Source organism: Emys orbicularis, chromosome 7 (assembly GCF_028017835.1).
Source record: "Emys orbicularis isolate rEmyOrb1 chromosome 7, rEmyOrb1.hap1, whole genome shotgun sequence".
Classification (NCBI taxonomy): domain Eukaryota; kingdom Metazoa; phylum Chordata; order Testudines; family Emydidae; genus Emys; species Emys orbicularis.
This window is the reverse complement of record NC_088689.1, coordinates 6,955,011-6,975,541: the sequence shown is the minus strand read 5'-3', so window position 1 is coordinate 6,975,541 and position 20,531 is coordinate 6,955,011.

The following is a 20,531-nucleotide window of genomic DNA, read 5'->3' as shown; positions in this document are numbered from 1 at the left end:
GGTCCGTTGTGAACATCCTGGCATGCTCAGCTCAGGCCTTAAGGCCAATTTTTCAAAAATGGCTACTGATTCCGTCTGCTGCTGTGTTTTGGCCTGTCCTGACGTGCTTTGGTCCTGACTTTTCAGAAGTGCTGACCACCCGCCACTCTCACGGAAGTCAGGGGGAGTGGTGGGTGCTCTGCACCTCTCAAAATCAGCCCCAAGATGGCTTAAGTTGGGGACCCCAAAAGCGCCCCTTCCCCAGGCTGACAGGTTGAGTGGCACTGATGGGAAGCTGGCCCCAGCTCTCCTTACCTGAAGGACGGGTTGCCTGAAAGGTGGTTTCCCTATAAATTCCCCAGGCAGCTTCAAAGGAAGAAGTTATTCCCCAGTCCCCCTCCTAAAAGCCCTGTCACATAACCCCAAGCAGGCCTGCAGATTATGATCATCTCTGTTAGGTGCTCAGCTATATTGAGGAGCATCATATAAATGCTTCTAGTTATCTATCAGTACAAAGACTCGAGAGAGGCAGTACTGCTGTTGCAGTCGTGGTTGCATTTTAGTATTGGGTATGTATTCTGATTCCCTGAAATGCTTTTGAATCCATCAGGGATTCAAACTATTAGCAACCAGGATGTCTCTCTCCATTCTGACTCAATATCTTCTCTAGCAGTAGTTCCCAAAGTGGGGTCCCTGCACCTCTGGGGTTTCGCTGTGGAGTACTGCAGTGGGGCCGGAACGCGCCCAAACAACATTCAAGCACTTTTGTGGCATGGAGGATGGCATTTTGTTCTCAAAATGGCCTCTCGTGCAGTGTGCAGGAGAGGTCACGCTGGCGAGGGCATTCCTATGCTGGCAAGAGCATTCCAGTAATTTCCCATCCAGGACTACACCACAGTTGGAGTTAAAGTGAAAATAAGGGTGATGTGATCATTTGTAGTAATTGCAGACTGTTTACTCTGGTTTCTTGGTGAGTCTTCTTTTTTAATAATAAACTAACTTAACTAACAGAATAATAATAACATGAAACGTAATTATAAAAAAATAAAAGGGATCCAGGAAATTTAATGAAATGCCAATGGGGTCCTTGGTGGAAAAAAGTTTGGGAACCAGGGTTCTATGGTATGGGACAGCCAACTATCGAAGGCATTTATATGGCCTCCATCACCATCATAACCGCACACCTCCTTATCTTAATGTATTTATCCTCGCTACACCACCATGAAGTCTGGAAATGCCATTATCCCCATTGAACAGATGGGGGATGGAGAGGCTAAGGACTTACGTAAGGTGACACAAGAAGTCTGTGGAAGAACAGGGAATTGAATCCATGTCTCCCAAGAGCTAGGATAGCCCCTAACCACAGGAGTATCCTTTCTCTCAAACCGTAAAAGAATCCTGCTCCATTCCATGACAAGAAGAACCGTTTTCAGGTTTGCTTAGCCACCCTCTGGTGTGGATAACCTGGCAGCACTGTGGCTGCAACGAATGTTAATTGATGCATGGTCTTCCCAAGTCAATTAAAAAGATAGGTCCTCTTCCCCCCCCCCCCCCCCCCCCAGGACTGTTTAAGTGCCCCAAGTCCTCCTGGAATCGAACTAGCCTCAAGGATACACTTCAACACGTGTGTTAATCTAGCAACCTCTTTTGAGAGAGATCACGTCCGCATTCCTAGCATCGGCTGTCGACTCCCTGATGCTGATTTGGCAGCATTTGGAAGTATCGCTATAAAGCGGGAGCCAGGGTCCACTCTACTGTTCCAGACCTATTCAAGGCTGTGGGAGGCGGAGGTGGCCAATCCTAGCTGGTATGGAATCTGCTTACTGTGACTCAAGTTTCTGACTATAAAAAATATCTTCTGGTTGCCAAAGGGCTTTCCAGAAATGTTTGGCTTCTGTTTTATGTAACTGCTATTGCCACTCACTTTAAGCTTTACCCAGTCTTGGGAACAGGGCTAATAGTGTATAAGGGGAGCAGAAAGCAGAACTCCTCCTCCGCTTTTGTCAAAGGAGTGCTTCCCTGACCTCTCTGGCTTGGATAAATGGCACTCCCCTGCACATCCCCCATCTCCTGGGCTGGTGAGACCTCACATTACTGTTTCAATCTCCTTAAACCACTGATGGAAAGGCTTGTAGTTTGACATGAATTGGAGACACAATTGAGAACACCTGCAGCTATTTTATAATGATGGAATGGCACATCCTATACCCAGTGTCTTTAAAGGAACCCCAGAGCCTCAGTATATTTCCCCCCACGATATCAGCATGTATACAACCACCAGAATTGCCAGGTGTGATCAGAGCATCTTGCCCAATATTCTGTCTATTGTAGTGGCCAGTGTTAGTGGATTCAAAGGAAGGTGTAAAGCCTTCATACTATACCTTATGTTGGGAACCTGGCAGATCTCAGAAGCTACATTCTATCTAAATCTGGATAGAGGAGTGTTGCAGGGTACGTACACCCCGTCATGGGGCATCAGGTCACGTGTGTCAAAAGACAGGGCAGAGGCGGTACCGCAGCCGGTTATGTCCTATCCTGATGCCCCTTACTATAAAAGGTGCACCCCATCACACGAAGTCAGAACAGAATTAGAACATGTAGCAAATTATGAACAGAATCTAGAGCATTGGATGCTGCTACGAGCACTAGACTGCACTTCCTCTGAGTTTTCCTCCCCAACAGAGATAGTGGAGCATTAATACAACCAGAGGACTACAACGAAATGGACCCAGGGGGAGAGGGGGTTCATTTGCCATGTTTTCTGAAAGAAACCTGTTACTTTAATTTCCCCCTACAATCAAGATCTTGGTTCTCCCTTAAAGATGTTTAGAGAGAGCAATCCCTTAGATTTTCCAGGAAAAAAAGTGAACCTTTTCAACAATGAAGTATGTAAATTGGCAACGTAGAAGAGCCTATTTCATAGATTGCTATCTGAAAAGCATCTTCTTGGCTAACAAGCTGAGATGTGTCTCTCTTCTCCCTCCGCCTGCCCCCCCGCCCCCGCTCCCACTACAATAGTGTGAAATATTGCCGTGTAGAAACTGAAAGCTCCCTGATGAGGACTGAAGAGATTTAAGAGCCATTAAATCATTATACTAATGGGTACTGCGAGTGGGTCTAGGGAAACAAATATACGACAAGAGGCAGGAGAACAGGAAAGCCGGCTGAATGAAGTTAGGTTAAAGTAGGAAATGTAGCCCTGGCAGAAATATAAGGTACTGGAAATAACAGGCACTGAGGGATTGTATGGCTCCAGAGAATATGGAGCCTTTCACCTCTAGGGGGCCTGAAGCTGATCTTACTTAATGGCGTAAAACGCAAATAACTGCACTGAGTTAGAACAGATACACCAGCATTTGGGCAGAATAATTGTTCTCAGATTCAGATCCTCAGCTGGTGTAAATCAATGTCGCTGCACTGAAATCAACAGGGTTACACAGATTTATACCAACCGAGGATCTGTCTCTGGATGTGTGTGTTATTTCCTAAAGGGTTTTACAACCTTATGTAGGTTTAGCATTTGTAGAGTGATTTGGTGGGATCAATGAGGTTCCTAGCAGAGAGGTGTCCTGAGGAGGGGGAGGGGGGATTTGTCTTCGCCAGCATGGGGCATGGGACTCGTGCAGGTTTAAGCTAGTGTAAATGGTGGATTCTTTGTAACTTGGCGTTTTTAAACCGTGATTTGAGGACGTCTGTAACTCAGCCAGAGGTCAGGGGTCTATTACAGGAGCGGGTGGGTGAGGTTCTGTGGCCTGCGATGTGCAGGAGTTCAGACTGGATGATCATGATGGTCCATGCTGGCCTTCAAGTCTGAGTCTGAAAGTCTATGAATCATCCTTTTGGTCCCCTTGTTCTCAGATTTATCGGAGATGTCAGTGAGCAGCTGGATTATGGAACTCAAACGTCTTTCTCATTGCTAAAAGAAGGAGGAGTACTTGTGGCACCTTAGAGAAGGTGCCACAAGTACTCCTTGTTCTTTTTGCTGACACAGCCTAACACGGCTACCACTCTGAAACCTTTCTCATTGCTAGGGAATGTTCTTGCATGTCAGAGATGATGCACAGCAGTGGGTTATAGATGGCTTGACCCCTCCCAGGGGGGTCTACCAACTGGCAACTTTCAACAGGAGAACATTCCCTCCAGATCTTAATCCTCATTGTTCACTTAATCTTGCCCATTTTCCCTTCCGGTTTGATACTGCACTGCAGTCATGCTGCCAGTGTTGGGACCATGTAACCATGACACTAGAGACAAGGACAATGACTTCACTACCTCCTCTGAAGCTCATACAGAAATTCCTTACTCTAGACAAGGGCGTAAAGAGTCTGATCATTTCCCACATTAACTGTGTACTTTGCCTACCCACTTCTGTTTTGTTCTCTCAGTCCATCCACACATTGGGTATTGGTGGTTTTTTACCATGTTTATCTGTGACCTGCCCTCAAGTGAAAGGGACCTGTTCCGTGCCCATACACCATTTGGAATTTAGCGAAAACATGAAGTCACACAGGGGAAGCACAGTACAGCTCACATAGTCTCAACACAGTTGGTCTTCATTTTTCTCTCCTGCTACATTTTATTTACATAAATTCTTTTTCCTTTTCCTCCCCCCAATACTTTTTCACCCTGAACCATTTAATGTTTGCCACTCACTTCAGTGGGAGCAGCTTGGGTTGGGATCTTTATTACTCCTAGTTGTTATTTCTCCAAGAAAGTGAAGAATGTTAAAAGCAATAAGATCAATCACACTTTCAGTGTTGCCAATTGTTGTGATTTTATCAGGAGTCTTGTGATATTTTTCTTGGGGTGTTTTTCCCTTAAAGCCCCAGCTCCTGGATTCATGTTATTATGAGAATCTATGCTTTGTAAATAACGTACGTTTCTAGTCCTCATGGTTGCTTGAAAATGTGAACCCTAATGGCTCAAAGCCAAAGATATATAGTGATGGAGCAAGGCCAGATGGCTATAGTAAAGTAGTGAGGAACAGGTATGTTAACCCCAGACTAAACAAATCCCTGGTACCATGGTAACCAAATGGCAGTTGCTCCAGGTTAATCAAGACACCTGGGGCCAATTAAGATCCTTCTAGAAAGCAGTGGGATAGCTAGGTTGATTGGGACACCTGAAGCCAATCAAGGGCTGGCTGGAGCTAGTTAAAAGCCTCCCAGTTAGTCAGTGAGGTGTGGGTATCAGGAGTTGTAGGAGGAAGCTGTGCTGTTGGAGGAACTAAGCAGTACAAATCCATATCAGGCGCAAGGAAGGAGGTCCTGAGGTAATGGTGAAGGAGATATTGAGTGGGGGCTGCTGTGGGGAAGTGGCCCATGTCCTATTTCCAAAAAGTCATCTACCATAGCTGCTACTATTAGGGTCCCTGGGCTGGAGCCTGGAGTAGAGGGTGGGCTTGGGCTCCCCCCGCCCCTCCCCGATTAATCACTGAGACTGGAAGACAACAGAGACTGTGCGAGGGAGGGTTGCTTCTCCTCACCTCCCTTGCTGGCTTATGCTGAAAATGGCTGAGTAAGCTGTGACCCTTGCCACTAGAGAGAGAAGGGCTACGTGGAGGGTCACAGTGAGCCTCTGAGGGTAGCGAAATCTGCCAGTAAACGCAGGACCCACGGAGACAAGGACAGAACTTTGTCACTATATATATATCTCTATATATAGATATAATGGCCAATCTCTTCATTTGGAGGGGTGGGGGTCCTGACTCATGTTTTTTGAGCATTTGGGATTAGCAATATCACTTTCATGTGCCACCAGCCCCCACTGGCAGAAAGCAGGTAGCTATAAAATACCTCTTCTGCCTGGAACTGGTTGAAATGCTCCAGATCTCTGTCAAAGGAGCTGCACAGAGACACTCTAGCATGGTGATAATCCATTTAGCAGGGATTTTATGCAACTTTTAAATATTGATATGAGAAGCCTCCTTACCTCCTTGAGCTAGCTTATGTCAGCAGATACTGAACACCTTGTTAGACATGCGATTACCAATAAGTAATGTGTAATTCCACTGCTCTTGAAAACCCCACAAGGCATGTTACATGACAAAACGGGATTTGATTTAACCCCTTCTCCGCCTCCTGCCCCTCCAATATGTGTAGGCAAACTTGTTTCTTATGCAAATCCCCTTCCTTTTCCTTTGAACTAGTTTCCCAAACTCTAACACATTTTATGGTGTATCACCAAAGAGAGAGAGGATGGCATCAGTATCTAGGAGGAGGAAGGGGTAGTGGGGACAGCTGATTTACGTCATTAGAGAGGTGCAAAGGATGTAGGTAGGATATCTCAGTGGTTTGAGCATTGGCCTGCTAAACCCAGGGTTGTGACTTCAATCCTTGAGGGGGCCATTTAGGGATCTGGGCAGTGCTTCTATATCATGATGCCAACTTTTCCCAACCTAGAGCTAAAAATTTCCCAAATCTGGTGAAAAATTCCCCGATAAAGTTTTTTACAGTGCTTCTATAACCTGGGAAATTTCCCCAAACCTGGGAATTTGTGAATAAAATGTTTCAACTTGGGAAATTGGGAATTTTCATTCAAACATTTTACTCAAAAATTCCCAGATTTGGGGAAATTTCCCAGGATATAGAAGAACTGGATCTGGGGCAACAATCTGACTGGGGATTGGTCCTGCTTTGAGCAGGGGGTTGGACTAGATGACCTCGTGAGGTCCCCTCCAACCCTGATATTCTAGGATTCTATGATAAGGCCTCTTGGCCACATTCACAGTTCATGTCAATGAGCACAACCCCATCAGTTCCAGTGGATCTACACCCAGCGACACCAGCTGAGGATCTTTTCTATTAAGTCAAATAGTCCATACCTCTACCGCAGAGTCAGTCTGTAACTCGCTGATGAATATGTTACAAGTCCCCCTCTGTGTCTGATTGGCAGAGAAGAGGAGTCTGCTACTGTTCTGCTAGGGGTCTTTCATTCAAGCTGGAGCAGCTCATGGTTTTATCGCTGGGGTTACCTGGTGTGTTGGCCAAGATGACCAGACCACCATCATAACTGCAGATATGCACCCATCATAACTACAGATGGTGGCTCATTGGGGTGGGAGAGCCCCTCGTTGAAAGACCTCGGATGATATCCCTCCTTCTGCTCCTGTTCCCTTCCTCTCTGGATGTTGCTAACTCACCCTTGCCAAAGGTGACTTATTAGAGGGCTCATAAAAATACCTCTAGAGAGCTTTTTTTTTTTTTTTTGGCCTTTGAAATGGACCGGAGTGCAAACTCATCCCCTTTGTATATTCCTTTCAGTGTGTCCGCAGCAACCTGATCCTGATTAGAGAGAGGTGCGTCATGTGACAATGCTATTGCAGAAAGAGCTGCTGTCTCCAACACTGACCCAGGAGCTTTATTAGAACGAAGGAGAACCGTATCATCCCTAGAGCGGCTCCATCTTTCTCTCTGCTCCAGTCTGCAATTTCCACTCAGCACCTTCCCCAGCCCTCTTCCTGTCTGGCTTTCTCGGACTAACTTAAAGGAACACCAAACTCCTCTTTAGAAGGTGACTCATTTTGCACAAAAGGGGACAATAGGAAACTCCTGCCACCCTCCAGTCTTTTCCAACATCTGAAGCAGACCTGAACTAAAGTGTTTTGGCAGGTTCAGAAATGTTTTGCTTTACCTTTCTCCTGCAGGATTTTTGTCATTCTGCACTTCCAGGTTTGGGCTGGAAGCACAACTGGTGAAGTACCACAATGAAGGCAGTTCTCAGGAGATTGCAGGATCGTTTGTGGCAACCAAATACAGCTGAGGACGGACTTGAACCCACAATCCTCTGTCCAAGGCGCAACCCACTGAGCGCAAACCTCATGGTCTGGAATTGGTGTCTGTGAAAGTAGGCACTGGTGATATATTATTGTTTTTATTAACTGTTCTCCAGAAGTGCCAAAGAGTCCCAGGTGCAGGTACAAACAAAACAAAAAGACCCCTGCCCCAAAGGCCTTACAATCTAAGTATAAGACTGGAGGCAACTGATGGATACGGACAGAGGGAGCTGTCAAGGCTGTATCCCTACTTTGAACTTTAGGGTACAAATGTAGGGGCCTGCATGAAAACTGCTAAGCTTATCTACCAGCTTAGCTCTGGTCCCGCTGCCACCATTCTCGATGGATTCCCTCCCTGGGAAGCCTTGAGAAACCTTTCACCAATTTCCTGGTGAATACAGATCCAAACTGCTTGGATCTTAAACAAGGAGAGATTGACCCTTCCCCCCTCCTTCCTTTCACCAACTCCTGGTGAATACAGATCCAAACCCCCCTTTGGATCTTAAAACAAGGAGAAATCAATCAGGTTCTTAAAAAGAAGGCTTTTAATTAAAGCAAAAGGTAAAAATCATCTCTGCAAAATCAGTATGGAAAATAACTTTACAGGGTAATCAAACTTAAAGAGCTCAGAGGAATCCCCTCTGTCTTAGGTTCAAAGTATAGCAAACAAGATAAGCACTCTGGTAAAAGGTACATTTACAAGTTGAGAAAACAAAGTAAATCTAAGACGCCTTGCCTGGCTTTTACTTACAATTTTGAAATAAGAGAGACTTGTTTAGAAAGATGGGGAGAACCTGGATTGATGTCTGGTCCCTCTCAGTCCCAAGAGCGAACAACCCCTTAAACAAAGGACACACACAAAAGCCTTTCCCCCCCCAAGATTTGAAAGTATCTTGTCCCCTTATTGGTCCTCTGGGTCAGGTGTCAGCCAGGTTACCCGAGCTTCTTAACCCTTTACAGGTAAAAGGATTTTAGAGTCTCTGACCAGGAGGGACTTTAGTACTGTACACAGTATGGCTGTCACCCTTCCCTTTATAGTTATGACAGGAGCCCAGAGAAACAGTGAGACAGTTCAGATCAGCATGTTGGGTTCTGGTCTCCACACACCAGCAGATTAACCACTGGATATGGGATTATATAAGCATCTGTGAATTAGGATTTCATCCACCTTTCCCTTAGAGTAGGGCAACAAGTGCTCTCTCGCCTGGGGGAACTGCAGGGTTAATGGGCGATGTCGCTGTGGGTCCTGTTTCTTGGATGTGACACGGAGAATGCAACATGTCTCGGCTTGTAACGGGAAAATTAAAATGCTCCGGCATTTTAATAAATACAGCGCACTCCGTGCTGTCAGTTCTCGGTGCAGCGACGAGAGATCTCTCTGGATGCCTTGATTAAAGATTGCACGGGCAGAAGCCCTTAATCAGACCCTGCTGCATGCTGCACTTCATTAACCTGGGCTGTGCAGAGCAGCTGGGAACAAGCAGCAACAAAACGAAAAGGGGAACAGTGTTCTGAATAATATGTTGCCCCACTTGTCCAGCCCTGCCACGTTCCAGGACGCTGTAGAGGCCAGTGGGAGAGACCGCAGTACAAAACAATGAGTATGGAAGTCCAGACTCCAGGCACAGAAAGTTGACAGGAATTAAAATTCTAATACAAACGTCTACTTTGGCACTGGAGGAGTGGGTCGCGAGGGTAAGGGTTTGTTTTCATTAAGTGAATGCAGAGCCAAGCCTCCCAGATGAAAACAACTGTGAGAACAGTGAGGCATCCAGGTTTTTACTTATTTAAGCAATATTGTAATGCAGGCTCTGCGGAATATGCAAGGCTCTGCTCAGGCATACATCTGTGCCTGCTCCAGTCATATTGAATACACATCACTGCCTGCTATTTATGGCAAAGCTCCATCCTCTTCCTCTCTCCTCCGACCAGATTCACAATTATTGTTTTAGGGATTATTTGGTCCTCACTTCAGCCGTGGTTGCTGGGGACACAATAAATTGCCACTTCCCATATTTCACTATTACCACAGCTCTGTCACCATTGCAGTGAGACCAAGAAGACCCAGCATGGAGATATTTTCCTGTGTCTGCAGCCATCAGAAAAGGCTTTTAATTTGCGATTGTGCTAGCCTGTATTGAGAGCTGTCAGTCTCCTAGGTAACTCTGTCCTTGATAAACCAGGGGGACTTACCGTTGCTCAGGAACACTGGAGTATAGAGGAGGCCAAGTTTGTGATATGGCATGCTTTGGGTTGACTAACTGGTTCAGACATGGTTACCTAACTGCTCCCTGACTTCATTCCTAAGGGGAAACTCAGTCCGTAAGATTAAATGAATCCTGGGCTTTGGAAAGGTCAAGCAGTTATACATGCAGCATGGGAGAGCCTTGTATCTAGTCTCTTTGAGTTGAAAACAAAATCTGAGTGAGAAATACATGCCTAACGATGGCTGGAGATTGAGCAAACAATGGAGTTAGAAGGCCTAAAACTTCCCTATGCGCTTAGGAATAGGGATGGTTTTCTCCAAGGAAGTGATTGCAGGAAAGAACACCCATTCTCCTAATCATCAGGTCTAATGCATCATGCTTATGTCCTATCTTTCATTTAAAAATAACAGGAGTACTTGTGGCACCTTAGAGACTAACAAATTTATTAGAGCATAAGCTTTCGTGGGCTACAATCCACTTCTTCGGATGCATATAGAGTGAACCATATATTGAGGAGATATATATACACACACATACAGAGAGCATGAACAGGTGGGAGTTGTCTTACCAACTCTGAGAGGCCAATTAAGTAAGAGGAAAAAAACTTTTGAAGTGATAATCAAGATGGCTCAGTACAGACAGTTTGATAAGAAGCAAGTGTGAAAATACTTACAAGGGGAGATAGATTCAATGTTTGTAATGGCTCAGCCATTCCCAATCCCTATTTAGCCCTGAGTTGATTGTGTCTAGTTTGCATATCAATTCCAGCTCAGCAGTCTCTCGTTGGAGTCTATCACTTCAAAAGTTTTTTTCCTCTTACTTAATTGGCCTCTCAGAGTTGGTAAGACAACTCCCACCTGTTCATGCTCTCTGTATGTGTGTGTATATATATCTCCTCAATATATGGTTCACTCTATATGCATCCGAAGAAGTGGGTTGTAGCCCACGAAAGCTTATGCTCTAATAAATTTGTTAGTCTCTAAGGTGCCACAAGTACTCCTAAAATAACAGGAGTACTTGTGGCACCACAAGTACTCCTGTTATTTTTGCGGATACAGACTAACACGGCTGCTACTCTGAAACAAGTACTCCTGTTATTTTTGCGGATACAGACTAACACGGCTGCTACTCTGAAACCTATCTTTCATTTAGACGACCAATTTCCAAAGGCCTTTATACATTGCAGGTCAGATTTTCAAGAAGTTCTTTGTTATTAAAGTATATTTAATCCTGCTTCAGTACTGGGGGACAGACTAGAAAAACTCTTGAGGTTGCTTCCAGCCCTACATTTCTATGATTCCTTGAGACCAGGATTAGAGCCCCATTGTGCAATGCTGTGGCCAACGGGGCTAATGCAATCCTTGGATGCATAAACAGGGGAATCTCAAGTAGGAATAGAGAGGTTATTTTACTGCTGTATTTGGCACTGGTGCGACCGCTGCTAGAATACTGCGTTCTGGTGTCCACAGTTCAAGAAGGATGTTGATAAATTGGAGAGGGTTCAGAGAAGAGCCCAATGATTCAAGGATTAGAAAACCTGCCTTATAGTGATAGACTCAAGGAGCTTACTCAGTTTAGCTTAACCAAGAGAAGGTTAAGCAGTGGCTATATTGCAGTCTATAAGTACCTACATGGGGAAGAAATATCTAATACTGGGCTCTTTGTTGTAGCAGCAAAAGACACAATCCAGTGGCTGGAAGTTGAAGCAAGACAATTCAGACTGGAAATAAAACGTTTTTAACAGTAATGTTAAATTGAGAGTAATTAGCCATTGGAACAATTTACCCAGGGTTGTGGTGGATTCTCCATCCCTGACCATTTTAAAATCAAGTTGGGATGTTTTTTCTAAAACCTCTGCTCTAGGAATTATTCTGGGGAAGTTCCATGGCCTGGAGGTCCGACTATGATCACAATGGTCCTTTCTGGCCTTCGAATCTATGAATTGATATACTAGGTGCTGTCCAAACACATAGTAAGAATCTCTGCCCCAAGGAGCTTCCAGTGTAGATACACAAAGGGCGGAAGGGGGAACAAGTGAAATGACTTGCCAGAGGTCATGCAGAAGGCCAGTGGTAGATCCAGGAGTAGGGCTAGGGCTGCCCAGAAAACAAGAATTCCGTTTCATGAAAAAATGTCAAGGTTTGGACATGTGTTGCCAGTCCAGTGTGGAACAGCACCAAGACCATTTGAAATTATTCACAAAAACAAAACAAACCATGAGAGAGAGCCCTGTTCGCTCACGGTAGACTGGCCAACAGCTTAGTGGTTATGGCACTGCTGTGGGAAATCCAGTTTCAAGTCCTTGCTCTGGCTAATTCAGAGTCACTCTGGCCCAATGAACTTTAAATTACTTACAGACAGTTGAACATCTCCAGAAGGAGAGATTGCATGATGGATACTGAGTCTATAGCAGGACCGTTAGGGCTCTCGGTGTGCACTCAAGTAGTAAGGAGGATCGTGGTTCCACAATTCATCCAAAGCAATGGCAGAATCTTTCCTAATGCTGTGCTGGCAATAACTCTGAGAGAAGAGCGGTATCACCTGATTCAACAAACCCATTCCTCCAGCTCTTGGGTCAGAGCCTCAGATGATGTGAACCAACATAGCTCCACTGACACCAATGGAGCCATGCTGATTTACACCCGATGGGGAGCTGTCTCCTTGAGTTTTCCTTGGGGACTTCTCTCTGACTGGACCTGATTAACATAGGAAGCATGATACGTCCACAGTCCAAGGTGTCATGGCTACAAGTTCTCCAGTTTGCTAGCACTCTATTATCATGCCATGCATAAATATTTTACTGCTACCTATCAAATTATATGGGTCTTTATCATATGCTTTGTAATAACTAAACTCATGCATGAAAGAGGCATTTAAATTGGTATAACAATATCTACCTCCTATAATCTACTTTATGGCGGCATGTTATGGCTTTATTTGCTAAGAATGTGTTAGCTTTTTTTAACAGGAGGATTTACAGTATAACACTTTAGCAACAGAAGCCACTTCCCAATCGGCTGGCAAACAGTTCTGTGGCAAGACAGTTAAGAACATAAGAACATAAGAAAGGCCGTACTGGGTCAGACCAAAGGTCCATCTAGCCCAGTATCTGTCTACCGACAGTGGCCAATGCCAGGTGCCCCAGAGGGAGTGAAACCTAACAGGCAATGATCAAGTGATCTCTCTCCTGCCATCCATCTCCATCCTCTGACGAACAGAGGCTAGGGACATCATTCTTACCCATCCTGGCTAATAGCCATTTATGGACTTAGCCACCATGAATTTATCCAGTCCCCTTTTAAACATTGTTATAGTCCTAGCCTTCACAACCTCCTCAGGTAAGGAGTTCCACAAGTTGACTGTGCGCTGCGTGAAGAAGAACTTCCTTTTAGGATATCCTGTAGGATATTCATCCCAAGGTCAAATCTTCCATCCAAGGGCAGCTATCAAAAGGAAGGGTGGTAGCCCCATTGGTCTGCAGGGGATTTTTAATGTTCTTTTAAGGAGAACAGCTTGGACCAAACAATAATAGACACTTTTGTGCTCTTTGGACTAAACTGTGCCGTGAAGTGCCTTGGTGGACTGGATGGGAAAGAGGGTGTGGTGTGTTCCTGAGCAGAAACCAAAATCTCTTCTGGAGCTGGATACAAACATTGTCACCTGTGTGCGTGTGCGTGTGTGTGTGTGTGTCTAATCAGGTCCATCTTTTTGTTCTGTGTTTATACAGCACCTAGCGCAATGAAGGCCTAGTCTGGCTAGAGCACCTAGGCACTGCCACAATACAAACACGACATAAAATAATGAATAACATGTTGGCAATGGGTCATATGCTCAGACCCCTACATTGGCTGAAAGCTTGGACAGCTAGAGTGAAGCAGAGAATTGACTGATTGCCCTTCTGGCTAGGGTTGCCAATTTTAGTTGGACGTATTCCTGGAGGTTTCATCAAAAGACATAATCTTTAATGGAATATCATTCTTTAATTCCTGGAGATTCCAGGACAATCCTGGAGGGTTGGTGACCCTGCTCCTGGCTGGTCGCATTGTGTCTTTTCTAAGGCTTCTAACATGCTTAGACACTACAGACAGAGGATCTTCAGAAAGACAGACAGACTGCCTAGTGTACACTGTGCTGCATGCCATTGATACTCAGAACTGCCTGGAGAAAGCAGGGACAGAGCGTAGAGCCTCTTGCTTCAAAACAATAAGCTCCTACCTTTTGAATCTCTGTTAGCAGTACAGGGTCTAAGACCCATAGTTGAGCAGTTCTAAACCTATCCAGCAGTGGGCAGCAGCATATATGTGTAGCTACATGTAGACATGGGATAACATTTTCAAACATACCTAAGTCACTAGGAACCTAAGTAGACTATGGGTACTCCTATGCTTCAAGCTGGGGTGTCTCCCTGCTCGAGGAGCCATACCTGTGCTAGCTCTGATCAAGCTACCAAGCTAGAAATGGAGCTGCCATAGTGTGACCGGCGGAAGCAGCTAGCTACCAAACATCTCAGATGGGATGCCAGGGTGGCTAGGCCCTCCTGATGCTTGCACCACTGTGGCTACACTGCTCTTTTAAGCTAGTGTTGGTATGTCTCCTCAAGCTGGACTTTACACCAAGGCCTGGTCTGCACTGGGGGGGGGGAGGGGATCGATCTAAGATACGCAACTTCAGCTACGAGAGTAGCGTAGCTGAAGTCGACGTATCTTAAATCGACTTAGAATCACTTACTTCGCGTCCTCGCGGTGCGGGATCGACGGCCGCGGCTCCCCCGTCGACTTTGCTTCCGCCTCTTGCCGAGCTGGAGTTCAGCAGTTGACGGGAGAGCGATCGGGGATCGATTTATTGCGTCTACACTACATGCGATAAATCGATCCCCGATAGATCGATCGCTACCCGCCGATCCAGTGGGTAGTGTAGACGTACCCCAAGTGTAGACATACTCTTAGGTTCCTGAGGGACTTAAATGGTGTTGAAAACTTTATCCACACACTCTCCAGTTCATTAGAGCATCTCTAGTCATACAGATATTTTCTTTGAAACTTGCTAAATTAATTTTAGCAGACAATGGAGCTGTGTACAATCAGTATTGAATACTTAGTAAAACACATTTATAAACAGATTTTTAGCTATCAAGTAGCTTTCTCTAGCTTCCCAAGCACACACCCGCAGTCCCATTCAAACATCCTTCACTGTTGGCTTTTCAAAATACTTTTGTTTGTATTTCTTTGAACGGGCCTTTTATTGAGATTAGAAATACTCCTCTGGGTTACTCCCGAAAGGCGGGCCCAGACACCTGAAAGAGTTTGTGTGAAGCCTTCAGTGATAGAAACCCTGACTCTTTTGTTACAGCAGTTTTGATTGTACTCTGCCCAGTTTCCAGAAGCTTTCGGAGAAGGCGCCTGCAGCAGATAAGAATGACAGAGGCACCAAACGCTGCCATGACAATTTCCACAGTTGCACATTGGGAGACGTGCCTTTTGGGTGATTTTTCCAGTGCATGTTTTTGTATGGAATGAAACAACAGTTAGGAAGGAGAGGGGGGAAATATACCAGGCATCATTCTTGCTTTATTAGACCGAAAGCCGGAGCAACACAAATTAATTAACAGTAACAACAACACACATCGGTGATATTCTGCCAACACAAAGGGTTTCCTCCAGGGCCGACGTGAGACATGTGTTTGGGATGATAAAAACGAATGCAAGCAGGTTGGCGCAATGATTGCTCTGTTGGGTTTGTAATTGGAAGTGGCCTTTCCATTCGGCGGGGGGGGGGGGGGAGGCACGTGCTAAATCGGAGCCAAACGAAAAGCATTTGATTTAGGTTTAAGAGGATGACTGTAGGTTAAATGGATGGAATAGGAAAGCAAACGTTTTGAGGCAGAAAGGGAAAGTGGCCCTGATAATACTCCTGGGCCTGATCCTCAACTGGTGTAAATCAGTGTAATTCCATTAACGTAAAGGGAGCTACGCCAGTTTTCAGCAGCTGGGGATCGGTACTTATTTCCCCAGGTGTTTTATTAAACCTGTTGTCATGGTTCAGGACTAACTATACCTCTGTCCTGCCTTCTAGTCCGGCTGAGTGCTCTCCTCCCTCACCCCCCACTTCCAGGTGTTAGGCCTCCTGGCGTCACCAGTCCCGGGGAGGGGAGGGATCCTATGATTCTCCCACTCTCAGCATACCTTTACATGGGAATTAAGGTCTGAGAGTAGTGCGGTTAGACATACCTGCTCTAGCTTTAACTTAATATGTGCCGAGGGATCCTGGCACGCTTGTATAGGGGTAACTAGCTCACGCTGAAGACCACTCAGCCACGTCTTCACTACTACTGTTGCCTGTACTCGCTAGATTAAAGATAGTGCAGGTATTCCTGCCTGTCCATGCCACCATTATACCTTAATTTCTGGTGTAGATTGGATCACCAGGCTACAGCCCCCTGGGTACCAACCATGACTGCTCAGCAGGTCTGCCTGTGATTCTTCCCTTCTCCAGCAGCGAGCACGGTGCCCCCAACCAGCCTTTCCCAAATGAAGCATTGTTCAAATGAACCGTAGAAACTGTACATAACAAATGTATTTGCACACAAGGACTCCTCGTTGTTTTTGCTGATACAAACTAACACGGCTACCACTCTGAAACCTGTACATAACAAGTGAGACGGGATTTTAACACAGAAAAGCTCTACACACCTATTTGTCTTACCTATAGCTCATGTAGGCCTTACTTTTCCTAGCTACCCCCACCTCTGGGGGCTAGGGACCAGTCTATTCCCCCACAGTCATCTCTGCCTCTCCCTCAGACTTCCCCCATTAGGGAGTGTGTTCATTTATAAAACCCACCAATTCCTTTGTCTTCTTCTTTGCCCCTGGAGTGTGTCCCCACAGGGTTGAGGATAGACTTCAAAGCAGCTGGTTTCCTGAATTGTCCCTTAAGTATTGATCTACAGTGTAGTCTAAAGCTGCTGTGTCTTCCTGTGAACCTGCAAATCATCCCCTACGGGAATGAGCCCTCACAGGTAATCATCTAGCAAATACCAACCATCAGGCAAACGGACACAACATGTAAACAGAAAAACTAACAGGCAGCTCCCACACCCTACACATACATGTTCATGTACTAAAACTGATTTCGCAGGCTTTTTGCATTTCCCTGTTGAAAATTAAACTAGAGAGTGCAGATTGTTGGCTGTTTCTAGTCACTTTCACATCCTGTTCTCCTGCCCTTCAGGGCCTGATCAATGGAAGGGGAAGCATCTTGTGTGCTTCCTTGACTCTTTGGCTCATGCCCCTTATGGTGGGAGACTCTTGTTTGCACTGACAACACAATCTGCGCCTGCAGGGTCACAGATTAACATCAGATTGATCCACAACAAAACATTTAGACATTTGCAAACAAACAAACAAAAATGTCAGAAAATCTGTTCTGTGAACAATATGAATCTCTTCGTCCTGGGTTGGGATGAAAAATTTTGGAATGTAGGGATTTCCTGCAGGATGGAAACTCCGACTTCCAACCAGCTCTAGTTTCCATGGACATCTAAGGAAAAATGTTGGAAAATATTTCTGTTCTTCCAAGATAAGGCAGGCCCTGTTTCTCTTTTTATTTATAGAATCTATATATATTTGATATCGGGGTTTTCCAAAACACCTAAGTCCCATTTTCAAAAGTCACTTAGGCACCTAGGTCTCATTGATTTTCAATTGAACTTAAGATCCCAAGTCTCTTAGGTCCAGATCATCAAAGGTATTTAGGCACCTGATTCCCATTGAAATCAATGGGTGTCAGGAACCTAAACATCTTTGAGGATCTGGGCTTTAGGTACTTTTGAAAGTGTTACCCCTAGACAGCTTGTCCCTTGTTATACACTAGCTAATTTGTAGATACCAAACCTCACTAAAGACATGTCTGGTAATTAGGTGCTATTTATTACCAGACGAAGGAGTTGGTCTCAAAAGGTGTGGAGCATTCCCTGATTCAGCAAAGCACTAGAAAATGTGCCTAACCTCAAGCACATCAACACTCCCAATGAAGACAACACTCATGTGCTAAAGTTAAGCATGTATGTCACTGCTGTCCTGCGTCAGAGGCAGAGTACTTTGCAGGACCGAGCTCTAATTTGCTTATGAAATTTTACCCTTTAGATTTAATAGTCCAGTTATTGTAATGCACCAGAATAAATATCTGACAGCTGGTCTTTAATTAGATGGGGCCAGATCGCTCCTTCTAGACCAGCATCTGGAGGGGAGAGACAGTGTTAAGCTTAAGGTCAGGGTGATGAGCATCATGTCCAGGCCACAGGTGGTAAATCTGTTAAAGTTATTCAGTTTCAGGGGGCATTAATCTTGTCACACCTGCAGGCAGGTGCGAGCTCTTGCCCAAGCTGCAGACATTAGCTAAGAACTGACAAACTCACAGCTGGAGACCAGACCAGTTCACTTGTGTGCTAGCGTTGCTCAAAATAGGTATTTGTCTTTGTCACCGTGGCTCAGTGGGTCACAGCGGAGAATGTCAGACTCAGGACAAACTGCTGAGAAATAGAGCAGACTCACCCCTCACTGGTGGTAATTCTGTCATTAGCGTTTACCAAGCCGGTAACAAAAGTAAACTTCTGTCTCGCCACACTGGTTACCAAGAAGTCAAAAATGCCGTCCCCTTAGGCATTCCAGCCCTTATCTCACTCCCAGACACTGGACTCTAGGATGAGTAGTTACTGAAATATAATATTTAGTCCTGCCATGAGTGCAGGGGACTGGACTAGATGACCTCTTGAGGTCCCTTCCAGGCCTATGATTCTATGAAAACCAATTTAATCAAATATAGGGCCCTTTCAATCTCAAGAGATCAGCCACTTAGCCAGGGCAAAATATAACTCAGATCTTACCCAATAATCAAGTTGTTGCCAATCCTTAGTAACTAAAATCTAAAGGTTTATTAATAAAAGAAAAGAAGAAGAGAGTTAAAATGGTTAATAGATCATATACATACAATAATTGCAGTGTCCTTATACCAGGTTTGTAGCGGTAATGTTATAGATGGCTGGCTTGTGGAGTCTCTCTGGTAACTTCCAAAAGATTGGAAGTTCTTCGGTCCATAGCTCAATATGCTCCTTTTAGTTGTAAATCTACAGTCCAGAGAATCAGGACAGGAAAGAGGCAAAATGGAGTCATTCCAGCAGTCTTTTATACCCTTTGCCATGTGCCTGGAAATTTTCTGTTTCAAACAAAGCTCAGAGTCCAGTTGGTTGAAAGTTACTGACCCAAGATGGAGTCCAGGGTCACATGAGCATATCACATGTCCTTACATGGTTTGATTACTCACAGGAGGTCACCATTGGCCCCTTGGAGCCTGAAGCATCCGCCGGAAGAGCTATCTGGGCAGAATGAGTTTATTTTATGGCCCATTGTGACAGCTAACTGTCTTTGATGGGCCATCAAGCTTGAAAAGTCCATACACAATGACTGGCTAGACTGGATATAAACTACCTTGTGGGTGTTACCCCAGGAGCAAACATATCTGAGATACAGAAACATAGCCAATATTCATATATTCACATGCAGTGATGGTACATGGATTTAAACAGGATAATCTTATTTAGCAAATCATAACTTTTCCATTGACACCTACATGACATACCTTGTGAAAGATTTGGTGCAATTGTCTAACAGTGGCAATATCAATAATATACATGGTCATATTTCAGTCATACAGCATCACAGTTTTATTAAAATGTATTTAGTGGTTAAACTATAGAAAGTTTGTAAGGTGCTGCATGCATTAGCCTTATTTGTAATATCTGCATTCCAGGCTATAAGGAAATATGTACATTTTGCTTTATAACTTTGAAAACGTTTGCTCTAAACTTGTGAACTCAGATGGTAAGAGCATTTCCCCCTGCTCATCCAAGAAGACTGTCAAAAATTCAGTGGACCATTATAAGACAAAAGCTTTGTTAATTGCCCCATCCATCCATGGAGAAGTACAGGCAGAAGGCCTCTTCCCATCTGTTTGAATGCTGGAAAAGGGAAATAAAAATAGTGGACATGAAGAGTGGGATCACTGTACAGCCACACTTTACCAACATGGAAAGATCTGCTTTGGCTTCATTTCTTAGCTTCCCGGTCTATGGAGGAGGCCACAGAGTCACACACAGATATGTTTGGGGGTGGCCTGTCAAGGTGAGGACCCCTCATACTTAGGCAGGAGGGGCATGGATGATATGAGTACACGAAGGTGGGCAACTTGGTCATAGGTGGGGAGATAGGATGAAGGGCCCCTGCACACAGTACCTTGCAGATCGTAGCATGCAAGCTCTAGTATCCATCCTGTTAGCACAGGTCTTCTGTGGAGGGAGGTGCAGACCTGTAATGGTTTGGTTTGGATAAGCTCTCGTATGTTCAGCTGCGTAATGTATAGAGTGATAGGGCTGAATTCAGAGGTGTGGGGGAATTAGACTCTATGTTGGATCCTCAGCTGGTGTAAATTGGCCTGGGGCCATTGATGCCAAGTGGGGTGTCACTTTGGGTCAAGTCACCTGGGCCAAACTTTTCAAAAGTGGCCTCTGATAGTGAGGG